Raw genomic sequence first — 26,576 nt, forward strand, 5'->3', positions numbered from 1 at the left:
GCAGAACAAATAAAGGCAGGCAGCAGTGGGCCCCTTAGTCACCACTTAAGACAAGACATCACGCTTTCTTTATCAGAGTCAGGGTGGACCTATTTCAATTGAAAGACTCGAAAGGCCCCGTCGCTGGGCTTGCTCCTATGCTCTAGACATAGGAGCTCATTATGTTTTTCCGGTCTGCATGCATCAACGCAACAGCAAAGCTATCTTGCATTGTCCCACCCTTCCCTCTAACCTAACCCATCCCCTTGCTTTCAGACCCACCAGAGCATGTGAAGACCCTCCAAATGGCAGTGGTGCACGATGCAAATCATGGTAACTAAGCTGGCATCCTTTGCATATGTCTAATTATTGTTGGTCCATTTTTTAATAAACTCCTTGAAGCTACCGTTCCGGGGCCTGGTTTGCACTGCAAACATGATGAAGACAAAACACACAAACGCATGTGGTTGTTTTAGCCCCAGTCAGTAAGATAGCTCAGCGGTTGTGCGATTGCTGCTGCAATCTGTGCTTGATCTGCAGGTCACAGGTTCGAATCCCGGCAAGGGCAACTCAGCCTTTCATCCTTTCCGAGGTCGATAAATGAGTACCAGTTTCGGTTGGGTGATATTGTATGTAAATATCTGCTCTGTAAAGTGCTTTGGATTAAGGTGCATTATAAATAAACACATCATTATCATTGACACTTAGATATGCAAAGGGGTACCTGCTTCGGAACAAGAACGTGTGTTCCCCTCTGCACGTCCGCGGACCCGCTGGTTGCGGCATGAGACAAGCACTTTGCTTATTGCATCCTGTGACCATTAGGGGCTGGGAACCAGGGCCACCGCATTGAAGAGCATTGAGAAGCAACGCGTATCTGGTGTTTCCCCACGAGTGGCAATGTAGGACCATCATGGGCCTCATTACAAGCTTGGCGGCATTCCGACGGGATACCGTCAAACTGCCCCTACCGTTTCCGCCGCCTCATATCCAAGAATTACTGGGATATTACAGGCGGCGGAGAGGGCAGTAAATGCCCAACCAATCCATGGAATCCCATAGGACTCCAGGGGGGGATTGCCTGAATTGCCGGCACTGGTAATATCGGTGCCGGTAATTCCAGGATTTATTTGCCGGTATCATCCTGATTTACTTCTAGCTCTTGACTGGAGGAAAATCAGTGATCCTAACGGCAAACTTGTGTTTTGCCGGTCTGGTAAAATTTCCGTTGCCGGAATGACCAGCAATTATAATGGCAATTTTACCAGATCGGCAAAACTGTAATGAGGCATGTCTTCTATAAATATAGTGAATTTATGTTTTGGAGGGGAGGGGGATTATAGACCACTCTTCACCCGAAGGCCTCTTGACTCTGTTTCCATGGTGTACATACCAGGCCAAGCAGCTACCAGGCAGCTTCCAAAATCTGGGGGGGGGGGCTTGTTGAAAGGGTGGCAATGATCACCTGTAAAAAATTCCTGCATTTACTTCCTGCAAGGTCCAAAAAAAGTATATATTTCTCCCTGAAACTTGCCTACCAAAATCTTAGACAAACGCAAAGGTTCCATGTAATATTGTCCCCTCAAAAATATAGCAATGCGAAAATATCGCCAAAAATTGGCTGTTTTTTAGGGGACTTTTTTTATGGGGTTCGGGGGATACCCCCGCTCCCTCTGTCCCTATTTATATGGTGCCCTATATAATGTTGCCACAACCTTTTCCCGGCAACATTATATATGGCTACCATATATATAGGGATATTATGTCTTGATACCAACTCAAAAACAACAGGCAAAAAAGAAAATCAGAACTTTCTGAGAAAGGTGTACACTCGAGTCCTTTCAACGTTATAAGGATAGCGGTTACCCATGTGCAGGGCTCAGGCAGGAGGTAACAGCCCCGCCTTGCCTGGGTGCCGCCTCTATCCACACATCGCACCATGGACCATACGCCCCAGACCTAACCGGTCACACCAGTGAATAAAAGCATGTGGCCTGGTGGTACAGTATGTGAAGCCAGTTCTAAAGCCCAGGGGCCTACTTCACAGACAGAAGCATTTTTTAATGGCACGTCTAATTGGAAAACGTTCTGTGAATCAGGCCCTATGTTTCTTCGAAATACACTGTCTATTTTATGGGTCACCAACAGTAGACGCCATATGCAATCATCTCGCGATACAACATCTCTCCTTTAACCAATAGCCTCAGGTCCTGTGCCTTAAATTAATTACACTCACAGCGGGAGGGACTAATCAGCCTCGATGCCTGTAGCGCGTTGGAATTCCAACCCTTTAATTACAGCGGATAGTTAATATTTCAGCTCCTCGTGGAAATCCATATTTAATTAGTTTCAACGAAATAAGTGATTTTATGGCTATGGCTTGGCGGTGGTTGTTAGCTATGTTTAGCTACGTTGTCGGTGAGCAAATCATGTTGTTTCATCCTTATATAGTTTCTCAACCGATCCAGCCATCCCCCAGACACCAATACTGTTCCCCGAACTCTCAGGTCATCATTACACGGAGGGCGGAGAACCATGGCGCTATTAGCGCCATGGTTTATGCCAGTAAAATACCGGCACCGCCTTGGCGGAAAGGGGAATTACCACCCCATTCCAAGGTTGGCGGAGCGGTAAATCCCCCTTCCACCATTGCCTTTCCCCATTCTGATTTTTGCCCCATAGGGCTCAATGGGAATGGGGAATGCGCTAATTACGGTACCGCAAATTGCGGTACCGTAATTAGCTCCCTGGGTCCCTTTGCGGGTTGCTTTTTAATGCCTGCAAATCCCTCAACCCGCAAAGGGACCTCGTAGTAAGGCGGTAAGGATTTACCGGTACCGGTATTTAACTGGTACCGGTAAATCCTTACCGCCATCCGTGTAATGAGGCCCTCAGACTTGAATTGACCTTGTATGACCTCACTCCACCGCTCGCGCCAATATCTGCTCTATTTAACACTGGGTGTTGGCCTAACTGTACCAGCTGCACCTGCTCGCACCACTAACTAGGCCTTACCATCTCATGCATATGATGTGTGTATTATTGGAACTAATGCTTCCAAAGCCGGGCCGTGTGGCACCTTTGCGTACCGCCGAATTAAGCCGGTTTACCCATGACTAACACTACATAATTCCCGGTTACCCTTTCCCAGTACAGTGTGATTGGAGGCCGCTCTCCACATACTGCAAATACGGTACCTGCAACTGCCAGCAGGCAGCTGCTGCAGCTGAGGTACATGTGCGCACACATGCGTGGCCACTTCCGTGATGCGTGATGACGTCACCCATGGCGTATAGACAAATCAATCCATCAATAATGCCGAATTTCTACGCAGGTGGTCGGAAAGGAGAGGTGAGTCCCGTTCAGAGGCGACTGCTCAATAGGGAACTCTGGAGATTTGCACGCTGAGCCTCTTTTGTGGGTCACCTATCGTATTCCCAAATGTTCTCATGAGAAATGGATTGGGCTTGCTGAAAAAGTGTAAATTGGGACCTCCTTGACAATTATTTCAAGGCGCTCTTTTGGTTCCCAGTCCGCCACTGGTCTCCCCTTCGCCCTCCCCCCCAACCCCTCTTCCAGGTCCACTCAGTCCCGTGAGGTCAATAAAATGAGTACTATTGAGTTGGGTAATAATGAACATTAGTTTTCAGCGCCTGGTGAAAATGCACTCTTTAAGTGCACCTGTTTGTATTGTGTGTCCTGACCTGGCCGATTTTTGAGCCCGTGACTGTGTAGCAGAAAGGTTCTCCCAGTTGTGCTCCTACCTGGATGTCAGCCATCTCCAAACTTGTGTTGGGCTGAAATCCGGCTCAGGTTCCATCCTTCATCCTTCCCTGGAGAGGGCGAGCCCAGCCATGGCGCAGCCATTGCCAGAGAGTGGGAAGCAATGTAGGGAAGACTGCAATGAAGGTGGAGGGGCCCGGGCAGCTGGAGCATGCGGAGAAGAGGCCTCGCCCACAGCCTCTAAAGCCTTCTTCCGCCATGTCACTCCCCTTTCTCACTACCCCTTATCATCTCTGCAGCAATCTCTCTTATGCCCCATTCATCTATCTCAACTCCACCTCTGCCCCCTCTCAGCGCCGTCACACCCCCTTGTAGTCTCTAAGCATTTCTCCCCTCACCTCAAATTTTGACATCAAAAGGAAAATGTGCCAAATAGTCTTTGGATATGTTTTGATATATTATATTTTATTTATAGTGCCCACACTGCCGATTGGTGGTTTCAAAGCACTCAATATGTGTAGACAGGCAGGAGAAGGGTAGACTCTTGAGCTAGTCTCTGGCCTGCATGGGGAGCCAAGGATGGAAGGGGCGAGAGCTCTACAGTTTCTGTGCAGCAATTTCCCACTTTTGAAGTCCAAAGATCTGGCCCGTGTGTAGGAAATGGATTACCATGATTTGATCGAAAGTGAAATGTCAGAGCGAGAAAAAACTAAAGTGATTTGACTGAAAATAACTCGGTTTTCCCTCCTGCTGACATTTCTGACAACCCACTGCCTCCACCCCTTTACTTACCTCTTGGCGCCTCACCTCCTTGGGTGCCGCCGTCTCCTGAATCCCTCTGCGACGCCGGTTCCATTCACTTACGTGAAGGGAAGCCGGTGCCATGGGGCCCTCTTTTTTCTGTTTTCAAACTTTATTTAATATGGAGCGGTGAACACCCCTGCAGCCCCCGATGGCATTATAGTGAACAAGGGTGCGATGGATGCCCTGCAGCCCCCGATGGCATTATAGTGAACAAGGGTGCGATGGACACCCCTGCAGCCCCCGATGGCATTATAGTGAACAAGGGTGCGATGGACACCCCTGCAACCCCTGATGACATTATAGTGAACAAGGGTGCGATGGACGCCCCGCAGCCCCCGATGGCATTATAGTGAACAAGGGTGCGATGGACAGCCCAAAGCCCCCGATGACATTATAGTGAACAAGGGTGCGATGGACACCCTGAAAGCCCCCGATGGCATTATAGTGAACAAGGGTGCGATGGATGCCCCGCAGCCCCCGATGGCATTATAGTGAACAAGGGTGCGATGGACACCCCTGCAGCCCCCGATGGCATTATAGTGAACAAGGGTGCGATGGACACCCCTGCAACCCCTGATGACATTATAGTGAACAAGGGTGCGATGGACGCCCCGCAGCCCCCGATGGCATTATAGTGAACAAGGGTGCGATGGACAGCCCAAAGCCCCCGATGACATTATAGTGAACAAGGGTGCGATGGACACCCTGAAAGCCCCCGATGGCATTATAGTGAACAAGGGTGCGATGGACAGCCCAAAGCCCCCGATGGCATTATAGTGAACAAGGGTGCGATGGACACCCCGCAGCCCCTGATGGCATTATAGTGAACAAGGGTGCGATGGACACCCCGCAGCCCCCGATGGCATTATAGTGAACAAGGGTGCGATGGACACCCCGCAGCCCCCGATGGCATTATAGTGAACAAGGGTGCGGTGGACACCCCTGCAGCCCCTGATGACATTATAGTGAACAAGGGTGCGATGGACGCCCCGCAGCCCCCGATGGCATTATAGTGAACAAGGGTGCGATGGACAGCCCAAAGCCCCCGATGACATTATAGTGAACAAGGGTGCGATGGACGCCCTGAAAGCCCCCGATGGCATTATAGTGAACAAGGGTGCGATGGACAGCCCGAAAGCCCCCGATGGCATTATAGTGAACAAGGGTGCGATGGACACCCCGCAGCCCCTGATGGCATTATAGTGAACAAGGGTGCGATGGACACCCCGCAGCCCCCGATGGCATTATAGTGAACAAGGGTGCGATGGACACCCCGCAGCCCCCGATGGCATTATAGTGAACAAGGGTGCGGTGGACACCCCTGCAGCCCCTGATGACATTATAGTGAACAAGGGTGCGGTGGACACCCCGCAGCCCCTGATGGCATTATAGTGAACAAGGGTGCAGTGGACACCCCGCAGCCCCTGATGGCATTATAGTGAACAAGGGTGCGATGGACGCCCCGCAGCCCCCGATGGCATTATAGTGAACAAGGGTGCGATGGACAGCCCAAAGCCCCCGATGACATTATAGTGAACAAGGGTGCGATGGACGCCCTGAAAGCCCCCGATGGCATTATAGTGAACAAGGGTGCGATGGACAGCCCAAAGCCCCCGATGGCATTATAGTGAACAAGGGTGCGATGGACACCCCGCAGCCCCTGATGGCATTATAGTGAACAAGGGTGCGATGGACACCCCGCAGCCCCCGATGGCATTATAGTGAACAAGGGTGCGATGGACACCCCGCAGCCCCCGATGGCATTATAGTGAACAAGGGTGCGGTGGACACCCCTGCAGCCCCTGATGACATTATAGTGAACAAGGGTGCGGTGGACACCCCGCAGCCCCTGATGGCATTATAGTGAACAAGGGTGCGATGGACACCCCGCAGCCCCCGATGGAATTATAGTGAACAAGGGTGCGATGGACAGCCCAAAGCCCCCGATGGCATTATAGTGAACAAGGGTGCGATGGACACCCTGAAAGCCCCCGATGGCATTATAGTGAACAAGGCTGCGATGGACACCCTGAAAGCCCCGATGGCATTATAGTGAACAAGGGTGCGATGGACGCCCCGCAGCCCCCAATGGCATTATAGTGAACAAGGGTGCGATGGACGCCCCGCAGCCCCCGATGGCATTATAGTGAACAAGGGTGCGGTGGACACCCCGCAGCCCTTGATGGCATTATAGTGAACAAGGGTGCGATGGACACCCCGCAGCCCCCGATGGCATTATAGTGAACAAGGGTGCAATGGACACCCTGAAAGCCCCCGATGGCATTATAGTGAACAAGGGTGCGATGGACACCCTGAAAGCCCCCGATGGCATTATAGTGAACAAGGGTGCGATGGATGCCCCGCAGCCCCCGATGGCATTATAGTGAACAAGGGCGCGGTGGACACCCCGCAGCCCCTGATGGCATTATAGTGAACAAGGGTGCGATGGACACCCCTGCAGCCCCCGATGGCATTATAGTGAACAAGGGTGCGATGGACACCCCGCAGCCCCCGATGGCATTATAGTGAACAAGGGTGCGGTGGACACCCCTGCAGCCCCTGATGACATTATAGTGAACAAGGGTGCGATGGACGCCCCGCAGCCCCCGATGGCATTATAGTGAACAAGGGTGCGATGGACACCCCGCAGCCCCCGATGGCATTATAGTGAACAAGGGTGCGGTGGACACCCATGCAGCCCCTGATGACATTATAGTGAACAGGGTGCGATGGACGTCCCGCAGCCCCCGATGGCATTATAGTGAACAAGGGTGCGATGGACACCCCGCAGCCCCCGATGGCATTATAGTGAACAAGGGTGCGATGGACAGCCCAAAGCCCCCGATGGCATTATAGTGAACAAGGGTGCGATGGACACCCTGAAAGCCCCCGATGGCATTATAGTGAACAAGGATGCGATGGACACCCTGAAAGCCCCCGATGGCATTATAGTGAACAAGGGTGCGATGGACGCCCCGCAGCCCCCAATGGCATTATAGTGAACAAGGGTGCGATGGACGCCCCGCAGCCCCCGATGGCATTATAGTGAACAAGGGTGCGATGGACACCCCGCAGCCCCCGATGGCATTATAGTGAACAAGGGTGCGATGGACAGCCCAAAGCCCCCGATGGCATTATAGTGAACAAGGGTGCGATGGACACCCTGAAAGCCCCCGATGGCATTATAGTGAACAAGGGTGCGATGGACACCCTGAAAGCCCCTGATGGCATTATAGTGAACAAGGGTGCGATGGACGCCCCGCAGCCCCCGATGGCATTATAGTGAACAAGGGTGCGGTGGACACCCCGCAGCCCCTGATGACATTATAGTGAACAAGGGTGCGATGGACACCCTGAAAGCCCCCAATGGTGTTACAGTGAACAATATAAAGACACCGGATGTGGAATTTATTTGAAATGTTCAGCTGTAGTAATTTTTGTAGTCGATTTTCGAATAAATCTCCCATTTGTTTTTTTTTCCTGACCAAATAAACGGATTCCATAGGAAATGTCTTGTATGTACTATTTTGTTGGACAACTAACATAAAAAATAGATGCAATATTTGCACGAATGATAACCTGCAAGAAAGAAAGAAACCGAGTTTCAAACTAAAGCCAGCACAGCCAACTTCCACAAGCGCTTTGAAGCCAGTTTGTTGATGTCAATTCAGTGTGTTCTAAAACTCCAGTAAGTGGTTAAATCAAACAAGACCTTTTATTTTTACGCTTGACTTGAAACTGAAGAGAAAAATACAAAGATGAGCAACAACGCTAAAGCACCGCAACATTCTCAGATCTATTCAATTCACGCTCACAACCAACATTAACACCAAACTAAAGGTAAACTGATTACTGTGCATAGCTCAGTGCTTATAATCCCCCAAAATTGGATACATGTCTAAGAATTTAATTCACTGACATCTGACAACACAGATTTTCTCTTAGTAAACAGTGTCTAGCCACAAGACTACAGTTTTAATGGACATAAACACAAAAGATGGACAAAAACAGAAATAGGACTCCAATAAAACTGTAGTCTTACTTCTATGTCAGTGGCCTGTTCGGGCGCAAGGTTCGCTAGGTGTGTTGCAGGCAGAGAATTCTCATGAAAAGCCAGCATAGAGAGTGGCTTTGGGCCTGGTTTTCAGGTTTTGTTAATTGGTTTCCAGCAAAAACCAGGATGGCAGCCACCCATCCCTGAAATCGCGGGACAGGTTTTTAATATTTCTGCTGCAGAGATCATTGTGTCATCATCGGCAGAAAACTCATCACCTGCAGCGAGATCAAAAACATGGTGGACAAACCTGTGCTCTGGCAATTTCCCAGGAGGCAACCTGGACCTCTTTTGTGTGGTAACCTATTTATTTTCCAAATGTTCTCATAGGAAAAAGGTTGGGTTTGCTGAAAATGTGTAACATGGGGCCACTTTGAAAATTATTTCCAGGGCCTCTTTTGGTGTCCAGTCCACCTCTGCTTGTGCAGGCCAGAAACCAGGCTCTGCTCGTCATCAGAAAGGAGGAGATAGAGAAGTCCAAGCAGTAGCTATACAGCCTGCCATTCAGAGGAAATGAATAAGGGGACGAGAGTGTGGGAAATAGAAGTGATGCGATTTCTCCTACGTCATCGTCTCAGTGGCGCCTCACTTTTGATAGAGGTTATAACAAAGGAAGATAATAGACCACCTGTAGAGATAAAAGCACCCCACCAAGTTATGATATGATATGATAACGCACGTAATACCCATAGGTTTCTAAGCGCGGACCCAGGGATAGAGCCTGTGTTGCTCCGTGTCGTCTTGCTTCCAAGGCGAGTGCTTTTCCCCTCAGCTATCCTTCCTCCTCGGGAGACCTATTTGTCAACAGGTCCTGGCCCGGAGCCCAGATGCTGTTGCCAAGCACACCTGTGGCAAAAAAACAAGATGGCTTGGCTTGAGAAAGTGGGACTAATTTTGCACAAGCCCATGAACCGCACCGATCAGAGCGCTTATGTGCATACCTGCATGTAGGCATTCTTCACAATGCACTTTTGATTGCTTTTGTCCATTGGGGTTAATCCAGCATGGAACTCCAAGCAGCTCCTGTGACGAATCAACTTCTGGAGCACCAGTGGTCCGGGATGAATATCTGTTTCTAAACCATCAATCAGCCCCACCCTTCTAGTACACCAGAAGGGATCCGAATAGATTGGAAACACAAGTAAATTACAAACCTCCTTGTCCAGTTTTGGTAACGTGGACAGAATGGCAGGCTTATCTCTGCAAGGTCGTGGACCATTGTTAATTGCGACACAGTGAACATACAATTATTACCCAGTGATAAAAGGGACTGTCCAGTCAAGGTTGGATACACATATCTACTTTATTATTATCACAACAAACAGTTCTAGCACACTACAAAATACAGCCCACCCTGTAAAGAATACAGAGGACAGTTTCACGAAGGAAAGGGGATACACTGTGGATACTGACAGGAGGGTAGCACTGTACCTTCAGCCAGGGTCCAAATGAGTTGTTCTTGTTATTCCTTGATATGTCTTCCGATGATCTGCTAAGAGAGGGGCTCAGCCCTCTTTTAAAACCAAATGGGCCCTAATGATGGGTGCAGGCTAAGCCTATCTTAATGAACCAATCCTGGGTCCTCACTAACAATCTTTTGTTATGTGTGACATCATAACCAGAGAGCTTTGCAACATGAAAGGTAAAGGGGTGAAAACATGCACTACTAAGTCCCACTCATCTTCCTGTCTGTTGTGGATCAAAGGGTCTCTCTGGTTAATTGAGCTCTTTGTGGTCCCTGATCAAATCGCAGGTCTCCCTTAAAGTTATGGCGAGAACAGACTTTCTGTCTCCATCAAATCACATACTCGTATCTTCCTAAATGGGCTCCCCCTGCAGTGATGACACCTGTAAACAGTTGTCCTAGACATGACATTCACTGCCCTTCATACAAAGTGGTGGGAGCTGACTTCAAGTTGAAACAGATGCATATGAAAAGGGTGTTGGGCATTCTGTCCCAACACCCTTTGTCAGTCCTGCAACCAGGCCCCCCGCAGGCCTGCTTCAATTAACTCTCATCAGTATGTGCTGCCAGCAAAGTTGACCACCAAGTCGGACAATGTGAAATCGGTTACAAGAGTTATGAGATAACCGCACACCAATGCAAAGGATGAAATGACACACTATAGGATGGGAAATTACTTTCCCATTGGAATACTTTGCAGTAGAAAAGAAAGGAAGTCTGGCCTTGATGTGCAAGTGGTCATAACTGGAGAACCAACCAAAAAGTTCGCCAAAAAGCTGTTTAAGAATTATCCCAAAGAGTGAATAGGGCCCATTTTGTGTCGCGCAGCATAGATTACAGCATAGCCGCACAAATCTGTCATGATCCACAAAGAAGCATCTCTCTCTATCACATGAGAGCATGCGGCAGGATCGAGAGAAGGTATTGATCCATCAGTTCTCAATGGTGGGGACTTTTCATCAGTATACTATTGTTTTGCCGACAGTAATTATTTCTAAATTTTATTGAAAAAATATAGGTATTTGTGGGTTGGTGGGTAATAAGGGGTGGGGATGGTTTGGGGTAGGGCAGTAATGAAAGGGAAGGGGAGGGAATGCATGGGGACCTCCAAATTAAAAATAAATTAATTAAAAAATCGAGAACACATTTTGAAGTAGTGACTTTGCGGTTAAGTACCACAAAGTAATTACTGTCAGCGAAGTGACATGGAACTCTTTCCATCATGAGGTTTCCTCAGCCTAGAGGCTGTAGGGTGCCTACTCCACTGCTGAGAGGTGCACGCTGGGCACCCGTGCTCAAGCACGCGCAATCGTCGGATAACCAGTTGCAGCTAACGTCATTCCAAGATCACCCAGATTTTCAGTGGGAAATGGGATGTGGACCCTGAAACTCTCAGACTCTGGAGGCAACACTGGGGGCCTCATTACGAGTTGGTAACAATACCGCCAGAGGTATAAACCACAAGGTGTATTCCTGAAAATGTGCCCACTTCTAAGTTAGCAGCAGGCCCAGTGCAAATGCAGTGGTATTCCTTGAATACCATTGGTGGTATTTCAGAAATATAATTGTATTTATTAAAACCTTTCTTACCCATTTCTATCATCAAATTACCATTTCTATCATCAAAATAACAGTGGAAATGGATAATGTACTTTCATGTTCAAACCACTAGAGTATTGTTCTGTTATCACATGAGACAATTCTGACCTTGTTATGCCTTGCATGGGTAAGGTTGCCAGAGATGTCCAGTATTTCACCCTCTTACAAGGGCCCAGTCTAAAAATGTGTTTCACCACCTGCACATATTTTATGCACTGTAAAAAAAAATGTTGCAACACTTTTGGTATTAATCTCTTTATTTTAACTCCAACTCGAGAGGGGGTAGGTAAAACAGTCATACTCATTTCGCAAATGTCGCTTGTCGTACCTCTGGTGGTGGTAGCCTGAGGTAATTTCCAACTTACACCTGAATTGAGAGGGCAGTAAAAATGGTGGTTTTGGCAAATGCCACAGTTTTTATTATTACTGGCCAACTCGCAATGATCCCCTTACCCATCAGGGCGAAAGCAGAGCCCATCTCACAGCTCTGCTGACTGGGCATTTGCAGATTTTGGGTGTGCCTTGCCCGCTCAGGCCCTACCCTTTCTATGCTCTGCCAACAATATTGGCAGAAAACTTGAACATTCTTCCAAGATCACACAATTTGTACAACTGAACAAGTTGAGATTAGAAGCAGGCCTCCTCGTTCCCCAGTAGACAAGGTAACCACTTACATAATATGCCTGGCATCAATGAAGGGGAGTGGAACAATGGCATGCAAGCTGAATTATGATTTTCCAGAAGCGTGTTGGCCTTAGTAGGCAGGGCTGGCCGATCACTGATTGTGGAGCTGAGACTCTAGCGCAACCAGGCTACAAGTAAGGGAGGATACGTTAGGTAAATCACACTAATTAGGGGGCATCAGCTAATCAATTAACCCAATTGCTGCCTTCTTAGGAATGATGTGGGGCTTGTTGATATGTTGGCATGCACCCCTTCCCCGGTCAGTCATCTTCGGTGGCATAGCGTCACCTGAGGGTGTGTGTGATGTCTTTTGCACACACTGGAGCAGACCTCTGGGAGACAGGATTCAGGCCCCTCACTCAAACATCTAACAATGCCAAGATAAGCCAATCTTTGCCCTGGCATTGCCCTGGCAGCCAAATGATGGCCAGGTCCAACTGGGCACAGTACCCGAGAAAGTTCAAGTGATGGTCGATGCGGCTCTCAGCCTGCCAACCAACATATTAAGGAAGGTGAAACGAGAGGCGGGCTTCTTCAGCTCTTGCCTGGGCAGCTCTTGTTCATGCATCCCAGAATGCTTCAAACTTTACTTTGAGACTAGGGTGGAGTCCCCATTTGCCTCCTGATCTAGTTTCCCATGCTTCCATCCTTGTTGGACAAAGTGTGAAATGTACCTATGAGAGGGAAAGGGTGAAGGCGGGAGAGGGAGAGGAAGAGGAAGAGGAAGAGGAAGAGGGAGAGGGACAGGAAGAGGAAGAGGAAGAGGAAGAGGAAGAGGGAGAGGGAGAGGGACAGGGACAGGAAGAGGGACAGGAAGAGGAAGAGGGAGAGGGAGAGGAAGAGGGAGAGGGACAGGAAGAGGAAGAGGAAGAGGAAGAGGAAGAGGAAGAGGGAGAGGAAGAGGAAGAGGAAGAGGAAGAGGGAGAGGGAGAGGGGGAGGGAGAGGGACAGGAAGAGGAAGAGGAAGAGGAAGAGGAAGAGGAAGAGGGAGAGGGACAGGAAGAGGAAGAGGAAGAGGAAGAGGAAGAGGGAGAGGGAGAGGGACAGGAAGAGGAAGAGGAAGAGGAAGAGGGAGAGGGAGAGAGAGAGGGAGAGGGACAGGAAGAGGAAGAGGAAGAGGAAGAGGAAGAGGGAGAGGGAGAGGAAGAGGAAGAGGAAGAGGAAGAGGGAGAGGGACAGGAAGAGGAAGAGGAAGAGGGAGAGGGACAGGAAGAGGAAGAGGAAGAGGAAGAGGGAGAGGAAGAGGGAGAGGGACAGGAAGAGGAAGAGGAAGAGGGAGAGGGAGAAGGAGGGGAAGAGGAAGAGGAAGAGGGAGAGGGAGAGGGAGAGGAAGAGGGAGAGGGACAGGAAGAGGAAGAGGAAGAGGAAGAGGAAGAGGGAGAGGGAGAGGAAGAGGAAGAGGAAGAGGAAGAGGGAGAGGAAGAGGGAGAGGAAGAGGAAGAGGAAGAGGAACAGGGAGAGGAAGAGGAAGAAGAAGAGGAAGAGGAAAAGGAAGAGGAAGAGGGAGAGGGAGAGGAAGAGGAAGAGGAAGAGGGACAGGGAGAGGAAGAGGGAGAGGGAGAGGGTAAGGAAGAGGGAGAGGGACAGGAAGAGGAAGAGGAAGAGGAAGAGGGAGAGGGACAGGAAGAGGAAGAGGAAGAGGAAGAGGAAGAGGAAGAGGAAGAGGGACAGGAAGAGGAAGAGGAAGAGGAAAAGGAAGAGGAAGAGGGAGAGGGAGAGGGAGAGGGACAGGAAGGGGAAGAGGAAGAGGAAGAGGAAGAGGAAGAGGGAGAGGGAGAGGAAGAGGAAGAGGAAGAGGGACAGGAAGAGGAATAGGAAGAGGAAAAGGAAGAGGAAGAGGAAGAGGGAGAGGGACAGGAAGAGGAAGAGGAAGAGGAAGAGGGAGAGGGAGAGGGAGAGGGAGAGGGAGAGGAAGAGGGAATTGACAGTGACAACGTGAGAAACTGACAAGGGAGCCTATCTGTACAGGCAGTGCTGGAAATGGAAAACATTTATTGGGGGAACCGTCGCTTCTTAGGAGGGGCGGGGCTTTGGGAAGGAGAGGGTGGGGCCAAGAGGCATGGCCCCTGACCAGGTTGAATATAGAACCCAACCCTGGCGATTTTCATAAAAGCAAAGAGCATTATGGGAACAACATAATGTCCACAATTTTATATGTTAAACATGTTTAATAGTGATTAATTAAGGAAACCTTTTAAGCGAATAATGGACTGTTCTGTTATGATTGGTCACAATATTCTCCCTAATAAAGTGATGTCTGTATAGTGCAGGACATACATACCAGTTTGAACAGCTGCACAACTGTATGTGAGGCTTCGGCAGTGTCTGTGTGCAGGTCAATGAAGACTGGTTTGTGCAGTAGGAACAACCTGCAATACAGCATGCAGACCAAGCGGTCTGCTGTCTGGGACCCCCTGGATCGGGAGGCTTAGATAAGGCATTTTTTGCCAGAGCACCGCTCCGTCTTGTTTCGGCCCATTTCATGCGCTGTGTACAGGCCAATGCTAGGAATGTGAGGAGGGGGTCACTTTGTGCCTTCCCCGATCTTTTCATGTCTTGCTAGGTCTTTGAATGCTATTGTATGCTTTGCATGTCTTGTCATTCCTTGCTTGTTTGTTTGTTTATTTATTTGTAATGCAAACCTAACCCGGGGGTAACAGGGCGCCAGAGTAAGAAAATGCAAAGCTTACAGGTTACAGGTAATTTACAAAATGACACAAGCATGTATAGATACAGTAATTTACACACAAGGATATTTAAAATGCTCAACTTGCTGTGCCATGTCATGCCTTGCTGTGCCATGTTATGCCTTGCTGTGCCATGTTATGCCTTGCTATATGTGGTTTCACGTTTGCTGCCTTGGTTGTTTTGCTCCTGGTGGATGTGTTGCTCCGTGACTGTTTTTCACCCTGTGTGGGACCCACTAGCCGGGTGGGCCGCTGAACAATCGCACAAGTGAGACTCCGCTAGGACTCCTGGGTACCTGTGCCCTTGTTGTGTTAATCTCTTCAGTTCACACATACCCCACTCCCTACAGCTTTCAGATGTCCCTGAAACAACAAAACCAGCCCTATGACAGCCTTTAATTTGGGGGAAAGGCATAGGCGTGCCCAGGGAGTGGCCTGGGGTGGCACGTGCACCCCCTGGAACCTGACTGGCCACTGCAGGTGCCACCCCATTATCCTAAAATATGAATCATTACAACTTTAAACACAGGCATGTGAGACAGTAAAGTTAGTAACTAAAGTAGATATGGGTAGAGGAGACTATTAGTACATTAATGCTATTCAGAACTCTGCATGTGAGGTCCAAAGTGTCAGAACACAGGGGCAGTTTTTCCCATTTTTCCACATTACGGATTTCTGTGAAAAAGTATCTTTCACTAATACGGAATTTTGGGATCAAAACATGTCAAAGTGATTTATTTTTGTATGATGAAATTGAATGGCGAAGGGTCTGGCGGTCTTGCTTAAATGTCATACAAACAGCATGCAGGCCGCTTGCAGAAAGTGGGGCTGTAAACAGTGGTCGAAGTGTACGAAAAGAAGTAGTGGAAGTATGTTCTCTGCAGGTCTGCCCCACTCCCCACAAACCCCATCGCCATGCCCCCTCCCACACACCGTACAAACCCCTAAACAAACACACCTGCCATTTAAGGGAATGTTCAGGGCAGTGCACTGAAGTGCAAGCTTCAAGTTCTTCCTACACTTTTATTTTAAAACGAAACCATTCCAGAACGGTTTATTTTTAAAAATAAAAGTATAGGAACAGTGAAACTTAAAAATAAAAAGTATAGGAGCACCGCTCCCGACCGCTCGCTCCCGCCCACTTCGACCTCTGGGTGTAAAAAGCCCACACAGGAGCTACTCTGCAGGTTTTTGCTATTGATTTGCTTACTCTGTTCCAATGAGTGGAATGGACAATTGTATGATGCATTTTTGTTGTTGTGATTTTATCATTTGTTCTTTATATAAAGCCTGGGAGAGACTGACTGGAGCTGGCGGTAATACTTTCCAAATGGATCAAATACACTTGCGCAACGAGAACCGCTTTGATACCCGAGGGCCTTAACCACAGAGAAACGTGAGACCTACAGCATCAATGTAAAATGGCCCCAAGACATCGAGCGCCACCGCAGAGGGGCACACGCTGGAGTGGCTTAATTTCCCGCCTTCACTGCTCGTCGCTTTACCCGCCTGCGACCGAATGACACCTGGTGAAGGCAGAACGGCCCCAGCTTTTGTGATTTTTTGTTGTTGTACTAAAATGATGCAGGTAATTCTGTTTCCGAAAAGGAGCTCTGCTAATCCGATCATTTTTTCATGCTTGCTCCATGCCAAAAACTATAGTGCACACATGTGCCTTTGTTGTAACCCATCTCCTGACCTCTAAAGCACCAGCTTTGCAGGGGCAGAGAGCAGATTCAAAGGTCACACATGCATTTCTTACAGCTGATGGGGCACAACGTTCCTGCATGCTGCAGTGACTTTCTAATCTTCTGCACCTCTCCTCCAAACTTAATAATTGTATACCTTAGTCAGTCTGGTGGAAATGACATTTTTACACATAAGCCAGTCCAAATTGTGTCATGATGACTAAGAAAGAACATACAATTATACAGCCACAGCAACATGATACCAAACGAGTTTCAGCTATGTGAGCAGGTTTGTAGCTAAAACAGGACTGATGCATATTAATGCCTGGTCTTCTTGTCTGTCTACAGCCTTGTGGGACAACGGCCAGGGTGCTAGCCTTTTGATTCTCCTGCAGGGAGGGTAACACCTTCGCTCAGGCCAAATTAACTCTGTACAGGAGGTCTCTTTGTAACCGGTGCCTCAAAGACAGCACTGACATAACATAGCCACTCTCACACCAGGGTGCTGCCCCCTAGATCTCTTTGCAGTCAGAAGGCATAGGAAAGGGGAAAAAATAGAGAAGCCAGAAGGGAGAGTTGGGCTGAGAGAAGGGTCCCCCCATATTGGTTTCTATTAGGGCTCCCTTCCTTTTCCTGTCACCTCTATTTCCGGCAGGTAAGGTTCTCAGTGTGTGATGCCATAAGGCAAAGGGAACTTGTTACAGGAACCTGGAATGGACCCCTCACAGCAGGCTTGTCTTTTTTACCAATCCCCTGTGACATTTTACTTTTGAAAGGAGGGGGATCTCCTCATTCTTTAATGCATCTTTGAACTCTTATAAGGATATAAATTATCCACTGGACTGTGGGGAGTAAATTCAGATCCCAGAATGACATGAACTGAAAGGCCAATCAAGGCCTCCACTCTAACCTTAATATATAACCGAGGTCTAGTGAATGCGATAAGTGGGCCTCACTGAACCTTGCCAAAATGGAAAGGCACCCAGGTGAAGGAAAGCGGTTCCTTAAAACATTTAGGTAAAATGGAAAGGCCTTCTCTGTTTAAAAGTCGGCACTGGCTTCATGTTAAACAGAAATGCATTGGTGAATAACTTGGGAACTGTCCTGTTCTTTCAACTGTCGGATTAAAAGAACCAATGTTACAGGGACAAAAGGCCAAGATGCGATGTGATGAAAGAAATCAGATGCTTTACATGCAAAACACATTCTTTTGACTTAAAATGCCATTTCTTTCAGAATTCTAGATGTAGCTGTCTTTTGCAGCTTTCCCCTTTGAACTGCTGGACTGTGTATCTGGATCTCTGACCCCAGTGATATTTGGCTGATGCCTGCCAGGAATGCGGGAGACCAAGTGACCAACATGGGCCTTCATACTCAATTCCGGGTCCAAAATGACGCCAATTGTCTTAACCCTAGGTAGAGGTTTTAAAAGGCAATCCGGTACCTTAAAAGCCTTGAACATTTGATCTAATTTACCAGCTTTTGGCTGGTACCTAGGACCATAATCTCAGTTTTAGAGTTTTTCAATGCCAGCCCATTGTGTAGCATCCAACTGTGAATGAGGGCACAGGTGGTATTGATGGAAAATAAATTAACTGAGTGAGTGCCGTAGAGAAGGAAGAGACAATGAGTGTCATCAGCATAATTTGCATATGTTATTCCTTCTGAATCCAGCCTATCAAACAGAGGCCTAATGTTAAAGAGAGTCTGCGACATATAATAGCCCTGTGACACCCCATAAGGGATCACAAAACCCTCTGCCATCGCCTTCTCACTGTATACCCTAGCTATCCGGTCAGACAGGAATGACAGAACCCAATCAGCAGCTTGCTTAGACAAGGTAGCAGAGTCCTGCAGCCTAGTGTCTAGCGTGGCATGGCCCACCAGGTCAAAAGCGGCTGTAAGGTCCACTAGCATCAGGAGAAAGGATTGGCCCCTATCCATGGATCTCAAAATTCTCGTTCTTAGATCTATCAGGGTAGTCTCACTACTATGGTGGCTTCTGAACCCTGACTGTTTGGGACCCGAGATGTTATTCAATCTCAAGTGATCCTGGATGTGTTGGTGTGCAACCTTATCCAAGACTTTAAGCAAACAAGGTGTCTTTGTTATGGGGCGGTAGTTCCCCGCCACTGAAGGGTCTAAGGATGTTTGTTTCAACAAAGGGGCAATCGAAGTTTGTTTAATAGGTGCAGGGACAAAACTTTCTTGAAAAGAGCAGTTAACAAATTTAGTGATTATAGGGACAAGAATACAGGCATACGATTTGACAACAGTAGTCGGGCAGGGATCGCCCTTGCAGTTAGTTGGTTTCAATTGGCCAATTATGTCTCGTATCACTGTTTCGGTTACTTCAGAAAAGACAAAAAAAAGGAATTTGTCCAAGGCAACTTTGTATGTTGTCACCAGGTAACATTTCGGGCATGAGGGACAACTTGGCTGTGATGTCAGCCTCAATGTCTTCCACTTTGCAGTGCCTGGAGTGCTGAATGTGCTGGCAGCACCATTCGTCTTTATTAATAAGCGAGGGTGGTAGACTGGGATTCTGCCACTCACGTAGGATTTTGGACAGTTCTTTGGAACTAGGAGCTTCATTCATCCGTTTCTCATGGGACCACTTTTTTGCCTCAGAGATAGCATTTTTTGTGTGATTCCTGACCCTCTCCCCACAAGTAGCCTTATTATCAAAAGTGGGATATTTTTGCCAAAGTTAAAAATCTTTGTCTTTTAAGGTTTTTAGTTTGTGAATGTCTGGAGAATACCATGGATTTAACCATTCTCTGCGTGAGAGGTGCCAGGGAATTCACTGCAGACAGCATCATGTCATCATAGGCCATAGCTAGTTTAGCAGCTGTATCCAAGTTATCAAGATGACTAATTACAGGGGCAAAAAAAGGATGAAATGCCTGCAGAGTTAATTTATGTAAATTCCGGCACAGAGACATTTCTGGTATGTTCCTTTATTTAGATACAGGAACAATTCTAGGTATCTGTAATAATTGAATGTATAAATGCCTGTGAACTTTCTAAATTGATATCCAAATCACAATTTGCCCAATTATATGGTCATATCGCAATGCATTGTGTGATTTAATCATTGAGTTTTCGGGACAGGAGATTAAAAGAGTGAACCTGATTTGTATTCTGTCAATTGCAAAACAAAAAGTGTCCCATCTATTTTGTTTAGATTTGGATGCCAGAGAGAAGGTGGCATGTGTATATGAATTGTGTTCTAGATATCTATTTAAACCATTTGTTAATAAAAAAAAGATCTATTATCTCAATACCCAGGCCTGGTTCTTGGCTTAGTGTGGCACAGGGGAGAGCAAGACTTGGTGATATTATATGTTGTTCAGACAGGGCTAAGCAAACTCAATATTACAAGAATAATGGGATTTGGTGTGGCGCCTTAACTGGGGTGAGACGGTTCTTCCCGTGTTGATAGTGGTCCTCAATAGATATCGTTACAGGACCTCTTTTGGAAGTAATGGCTAATTTAAAGTCCTCTGCCATGTAGGTGTAGCCAGATCAGGACCTGTTCACTGAAGGTGAATGACCCCTGCGGGTGGCAGCCACGCTCCCTGAAGTGGAAGGGTAGAACAAAATGATGCACATTGCCCTGGAGCCCTGGCTTGAGACACCCAGCAACCGCAGAACCAAGGAAGTAACCACTGGCTCAATCTGCATCTCCAAAGCACCATCATGCCGGTTTGGGCACATTCAGTGCCATCCAAGCTGCTGCAAGGGAACTCATTGCTGCCCTCGACGCTCAACTACTGAAGCTCCAAAGTCTCTGCATCTGAGACCTGGCAAATCTTCTAGCGTCCAAAACTTAACACAACCACCTGGTCACCAGCTCCTTCTAGCTCCAAGCGGACCCCACTGGAGCGCTCCAACGCTGTGTTGAACCGGCTGAGCACACTGCAGTCGAAGGCCTGCTTTCGCTGCTCCGCACCCGAAGCTGCCGAGTCTTCCAGCATCGCCAACCCGACATCACGTTCGGTCTAGAGAGACTCTGGCTCGCAAGCTGTAGTTGCTGCTGGACAGCACTGCATCGTTGGACCCGGCATCGCCACTTCCCAAGTGCAAACAGGCACCGCACCAAAATAACACAGAATCTTGGTTTGATGCTGAAAAGCGTAGCTTGACACTATCGAGCACCAGAGATAAGAATAAAGGTACTGTGAAGAGGCCACTTCCCCCTGGTTCACTTTTCAGACCACAGCGACTTTTAAACCTCCTTTTCTACTTGTTCTTCCAGTAAATAACCTTTACTAGTGACATCATTGCCAATGGATTGCCTGGGCACCCCAGCTCATCTGCCCAGAGTGCCCTTCCACAAAGTTTGCGTTCTCTCAGTTTTTTTTATTGGGGTGGGTTGTTTCTAGTATCTTCTTAGTTAGTTGTTTGCATTTTTATTGTGTAATTAAAATCGAGACCTTCACCGGACATTCCTTTATTTTGGAGTCATTGTACTATTGCAGTTTGGGTTGCTACTGTTATCAAGTCATTCCCCTCCTGAAGAGCCTAGGCCTGCGCTACCGCGTAAGGTGAAATAGTTATACTCCTCTGTCTGTGCCTGTTTCCCCTCTATGATGGGGTCACTGCTGGTTTAGCAGTATTATCGCCTGAGCCACTAATCATCCCTGTACTTCTGAAGAGCATTTGTCATTTCAGCCCAGTTCCACAGATCTCATTCATTTATATTGGCTTCGCGATCACTTGGGTACGGCCTTGGGTGTCGATCGCTAGAGTTGGGGACATGACTTGGTAACATTCCGGGCTGCTCGATATATAAGAGATATCTTATGTTGGACTAAATCCTCCATTTACTACTTTGCCTCATAAACGTGGCGGTTCTTTGGCGACACCTTACGTTTCACAGATGATCATAAAGCTTTGGCCTTCAACAGGTTTCATGGAGCTGAAAGGGCCAACAGCAGTGCCAATGAGTAAGGATCCAGGCTATGGTATTAATAACAGGAGAGCACTGGGTAGAGGCTACAGACCACTGCTGGGTATTATTAGCCTGTGAAATTGATGTGGGGGTTGGGGTGCAGTCAAGGGAAGTTGAAAATAAGCTATAGAACCATGAAATAACCTTCCTATGCTCCCTTAAAGCAACCGTGTAGCCTCCCCCCCAGCGGTGCTGCCAAGGCTGCCAGAGCTGGACCACGGCCCAGGTGCTAATGAGGACGGGCACTTCCTCCCGGCAGCTCGTGCATCACATATGCACTTGGTTCAGCAACCTAACGCAATTATCCCAATAAAATTCACCCATGCTCCCCTTGATCAGATGATTGCCCACATGTGATCCCTTCCACATGGCCTCAGAGCCAGGCTTCTACTCACAGCGGGTGGGGGGAGAGTTGGGGCTGGGAAGGAAGGGAGGGAGCAAATAAGAGTACACGGTCAGTAATTGACAACATTTGAAAACTGTTATCATAGAGAATTTCACAACATTTTATATTTTCTTAGGTTTTAATAACGCACTCATGGCACTAGCCTCTCCAGAGTGCTAGATTGCTGATAATATAGCGCAGGGAGTTTGGCGCTCGTCTTCGAGAACTGTGCGCAATTTGCAGTCTCAGGCGTGAATCCACACCGAGCTGAGTCTTCACTTCATCCTTCTGGGGTCAATAAAATGAGTACCACCACATAGGGTACTAACCACACACACAAGGCAGAGTCGAGAGAAGTATCAGGGACTTCTTTTACCCTTTCATTTATCTATATTGGAGAGGTTTGTGGTCTCAGCCCACCCGTAAAATATAGCCTTAGTATATTCATTCCTGTTCTATTGTGTAAGTCTCCAGCTTTATGATAAGTGTGACTTTCTTAATGTAAAACTTAAGTAGTGTAAAGTAATGTGAGAGTAAAATAAGGAGCGTGACTATAAGCTTAGCATGGTCTAGTTGTGCCACTCTAACCCCTTTTTAGCGACTAAACACCACCTTGCAGTACGCTCGGCTCTCCGTAAGTAGCACAGGCCGAGCTCAACATATAATTCCACCAGAGATCCCAGGGGATCCAACTGAGTGCATAGGTGAAGTACTTGAAGGGCAAGCAATGCACACATAAACCAGGGGACTGTTTGCAACTGTGAACCACAAACATACCTGGGGTGGAAAGCTCATTAGATGCGTCAGTCCTGAGGTCCACTGAGCGGAAGCCTGGGGTCAACGAGGGATTGAGCACAGATCACAAGAACGCGCCTCCAGGTGCTAGGCCGGTCCCTCAATGCAGACCTTCAAATCAAGTCCAGATTTGCCCTGTGCCCTCAGGATAAAAGGCATTCTAACCTGCGTCCGTCCCTGACCTCAAGCAGGCCCTTCTCCCTTTAACTTACAGTGGGTCTTGTGGCCTTCGCCATAACGTTTTAGGACAGGCGAGAAAAGACAAGGAATGTGTTCTTCAAAATGACATAAGCATGGCTTGGCAACACACATGTGCTGCACAGGTGCCCTTGTTGCACGTGTGTCGGCACGGAGTACAGCAGGTCTGGTGGTGGAGGGTACGCGGGGAGGCGAAGAGGCAGGTAGTCTGTGTTCTGAGCTGCCGCTGGGCTGCAGTTTAAACACGGCTTTGAACACGGCCAGCCTGCAAGGTGGCGTTGTGGTAATCTCTACAAAGGGGGTTTTCAACCTGTAGCTCTCCAGATGATTAGACTACAATGCCCATGATTTCTCAACATTGACTCTGCTGGATATGGCTGATGGGAGTTGTAGTCCAAAACACCTGGGGCAGCGTCCATGTGCGCCATCCGCTCGCTTTCAACTTAACTGTGGAACTTGCGTGGCCCTTGACAGCGAACCAAGATTTATTTTTACATATTTACTTCTTAGACATCGGTAGACACTGAGGTCAAAATGAGCGGGAACTAGCGGGTTCGACGTTCCCTTACTAAATTTGACCTGGAGCACCGTTCTCCCCTATTGGGGATTCAAATCTGGGCCCTGCTGTTGACAATCCAGTCTCACAACAAACTGCACTATCTCGCAGGGGCTGGTTGTATATATACGATATGAAAGGTTATTTATAACGTGCTTCATACCCAGAGGTTTCTAAGCGCAGACCCGGGGTTCGAGCCTATGTCGCTCCACGTCGTCTTGCTTCTCACGTTGCCGCTGAGCTATCCTCCCAAATGATACATGGGACATGGGCAAAGCACCTTATCCCTTGGTCTACTACTGAGCTGTCTTCTGTGAAAAGGTTTGACTTCTCACATTCAGGTGGCATTTTTAGTCCATTGCCTGCTTTTTCTTTTCATGTCGGCCATTTAAGGGAAGGATGTCCTACACTGAAGAGAGACGTCAAATTTCCATACACTTTTGCTGGGTCTATTTTCAGGTTGTCGTATGAAACCCAATGCAAAATGTATTTTTACAGTTTGAAATGCACATCATGAATAACAAGCAACAATTCTGTCTGTTGTGTATATTTAAAGTGTTAAAATACAAAAGGCAAACCAAAATGTGCCTTTTAAGCTCACATCAAGTAGCATTCAGGTACTTGTCTACTCCCCTTGATGATGCTGAAAATGAAGCTAGAATCATTCTTCTTTTACATAACCTTTTCATTTTTTAAGTATACATATTGTTGTGTTGGGTTATTGTGTGATTTGTGCACATTCCAAGGTCAGGTCTACAAAAACATGGTAATATTTTAGTTCATGAAAGTAAACATTCTGAAATATGTGCACCTTGTTGTACAAGAACTGAGAAAACAAGTGGTCAGGTACAGAAAGTGCAGCCTGGGCTCAATTCCCAGTTTCTTGTTTTGTAGATGGTTTATTATAAACCTTTCCAAAATAATCTCAGTTTCACACCGTAATGTGTGTGATCCTGGTATATTCATTTAACATCATAGTGCCTAGCCTGTCGAGGTTGACAGTCCCTAAATGTTTCAACATTGTCAGCCTTTAAGAGTGATTTGATTCTCAGGCTAAGCTCTTAAAAAAAGGCTCACTCATGGTTTACCAGACTATAGTGTTGCTTCGTTTTTAATAAAAGTGATATGGGGTGCACCCCAAAGGCAACGCCACTTCAAAACCATGGCCCTCCCTTAATCAAAATCTGTCTGGATGCATACACCCTCCTGGTAACTTTAATCCATATCCAGTAGCTGAGCTATGGTATGTGTGCCTTTCTCGTTGGTTCCGATTGGTCTCCGTATCCATGATTGGGGCACCTTTACATTGTGTGAGGCTTCTAATCTGAGTTTTGTTTCAATGCTGGGGTGTGTGTATCTCATATATATTCCCGCCCATATACTGTGTTCATGGCTGCTATTGTTAAAAATGCTAGAACACCAGTACCCTCGTTGGGGACTGCTAATATTGTCTTCAAAATGGCACTTGTTTATTACTCTGATTCCAGCAAGGGTAAACTGGGTAAGGGGACTTAAAGGCAGTACCCATGCTTATTGTGATCGCTGCCAGAAGAGTGTACTAAGCGAAGAGTTATGATTGCGTCTGGGACGCGGGAACCTTCGACCACAGATTTCTGGATCTCGTCATTTCTTCAGTTTGGGAGTAGTCGCATTTGTGTTTGCGCCCGGGGTCCCAAAATGCGATGAGATGGTGTGGGACCGGGCCTAAGGAAGCTAGATGGTTAACACAAGAGTTCACTTAAAACGCGGGAAAACTTCAACAACCCGTTGTTCTGGCCGACCCTGCTTCAGACCCAGCTCTTACAGACAGAAGAGAGAACGGGGTATCCGGGTCAGAAGAGCCGGAAGGGGCCGGGTGGGCGGGCAACAGGGAAGTGAAGGAGGGGGCAGCAGACTCGTCAAAGGAAAGCGATGCCTCCAGAAACCATATGGAACACAATGGCATGTTTCTGGGTTTGAGGGGGGGGGGAATTGGAAACACCTGAGCTTGGGTGGGGAGGGCAAAGGATGCAGTTAAAACAGGTGGTGTGGACTCAAGTGCTCTCTCGATATTTTCCATCTAGGAAGCGTGTGAGAGCCAGGAGGAGTGGACCGAGGATGTCTCAGGATTCCGGTGGGCATATTAAGTCTACAAGTGCCCAGTATCGAGGAAGTCCGTATGAGTGACCGAACGGCAAGTGGAGCAGAGTGCACCCAAGGAGCCTGAATTCATCATTTTGAACATTTCCTTTATTTTGTTACGAGTGGGCTAACAGCCAGGCCAGCAGCCACAGGGTTGTTTGCTGGGAGCTTGGTTCCGACTCTCCGAGGAAGCACCACCAAGTAATGCGGGAAAACCCGGAGCTGAAGTCCCTCACTCTCCGATAACCGCAGAGTGGACATCACGGACGACTGGTTGTTTCGTTGCCCAGAGAGAGAAAGGGGAAAGGATCGGCATATGTGATCTGAACGGAATTATTTTGCTTATTTTCCACTGCAAGCCCATTTGGTTTATAAGTTGTTTCCTGAATAAAGGTCATTTCTGTAATCAGATTGCCGCTTCCTGCCTGCTGTTTACAGATGGCCATGTCCTAATAAATATATTCATTCAATGTCCTACTTGCATGTTCTTTTGGTAACTTGAAACAGCAATAAAGTAGTTCCTCTGCAACCCATTGCAGCAGGGATACTAAATCATGTGCATCAGAGATACTAAACCCCTTGCATCAGAGATACTAAAACCTTTGCATCAGAGATACTAACTCCTTTGCATCAGAGATACTAACACCTTTGCCTCAGAGATACTAAAACCTTTGCATCAGAGATACTAAAACCTTTGCATAAGAGATACTAAACCCCTTGCATCAGACATCTAAACCCCTTGCAACAGAAGATACTAAATACTTTGAATCAGGAGATACTGAAACCCCTGCACCAGGAGATACTAAACTCCTTGCATCAGAGATACTAAAACCCTTGCACTAGAGATCTAAACCCTTTGAATCAGAGATACTAAACCCCTT

General features: G+C 47.6%; 1 protein-coding gene across 2 annotated transcripts in view; it reads right to left on the reverse strand.

Annotated features, from left to right (window-relative positions):
* DAAM2 (dishevelled associated activator of morphogenesis 2) overlaps positions 1-26,576 on the reverse strand; it is an 858,328-nt gene that overhangs the window by 693,173 nt on the left and 138,579 nt on the right. The window lies entirely within an intron of this gene.

Source organism: Ambystoma mexicanum, chromosome 4q (genome assembly GCF_040938575.1).
Source record: "Ambystoma mexicanum isolate Mex_15411 chromosome 4q, UKY_AmexF1_1, whole genome shotgun sequence".
Taxonomy (NCBI): Eukaryota; Metazoa; Chordata; class Amphibia; order Caudata; family Ambystomatidae; genus Ambystoma; species Ambystoma mexicanum.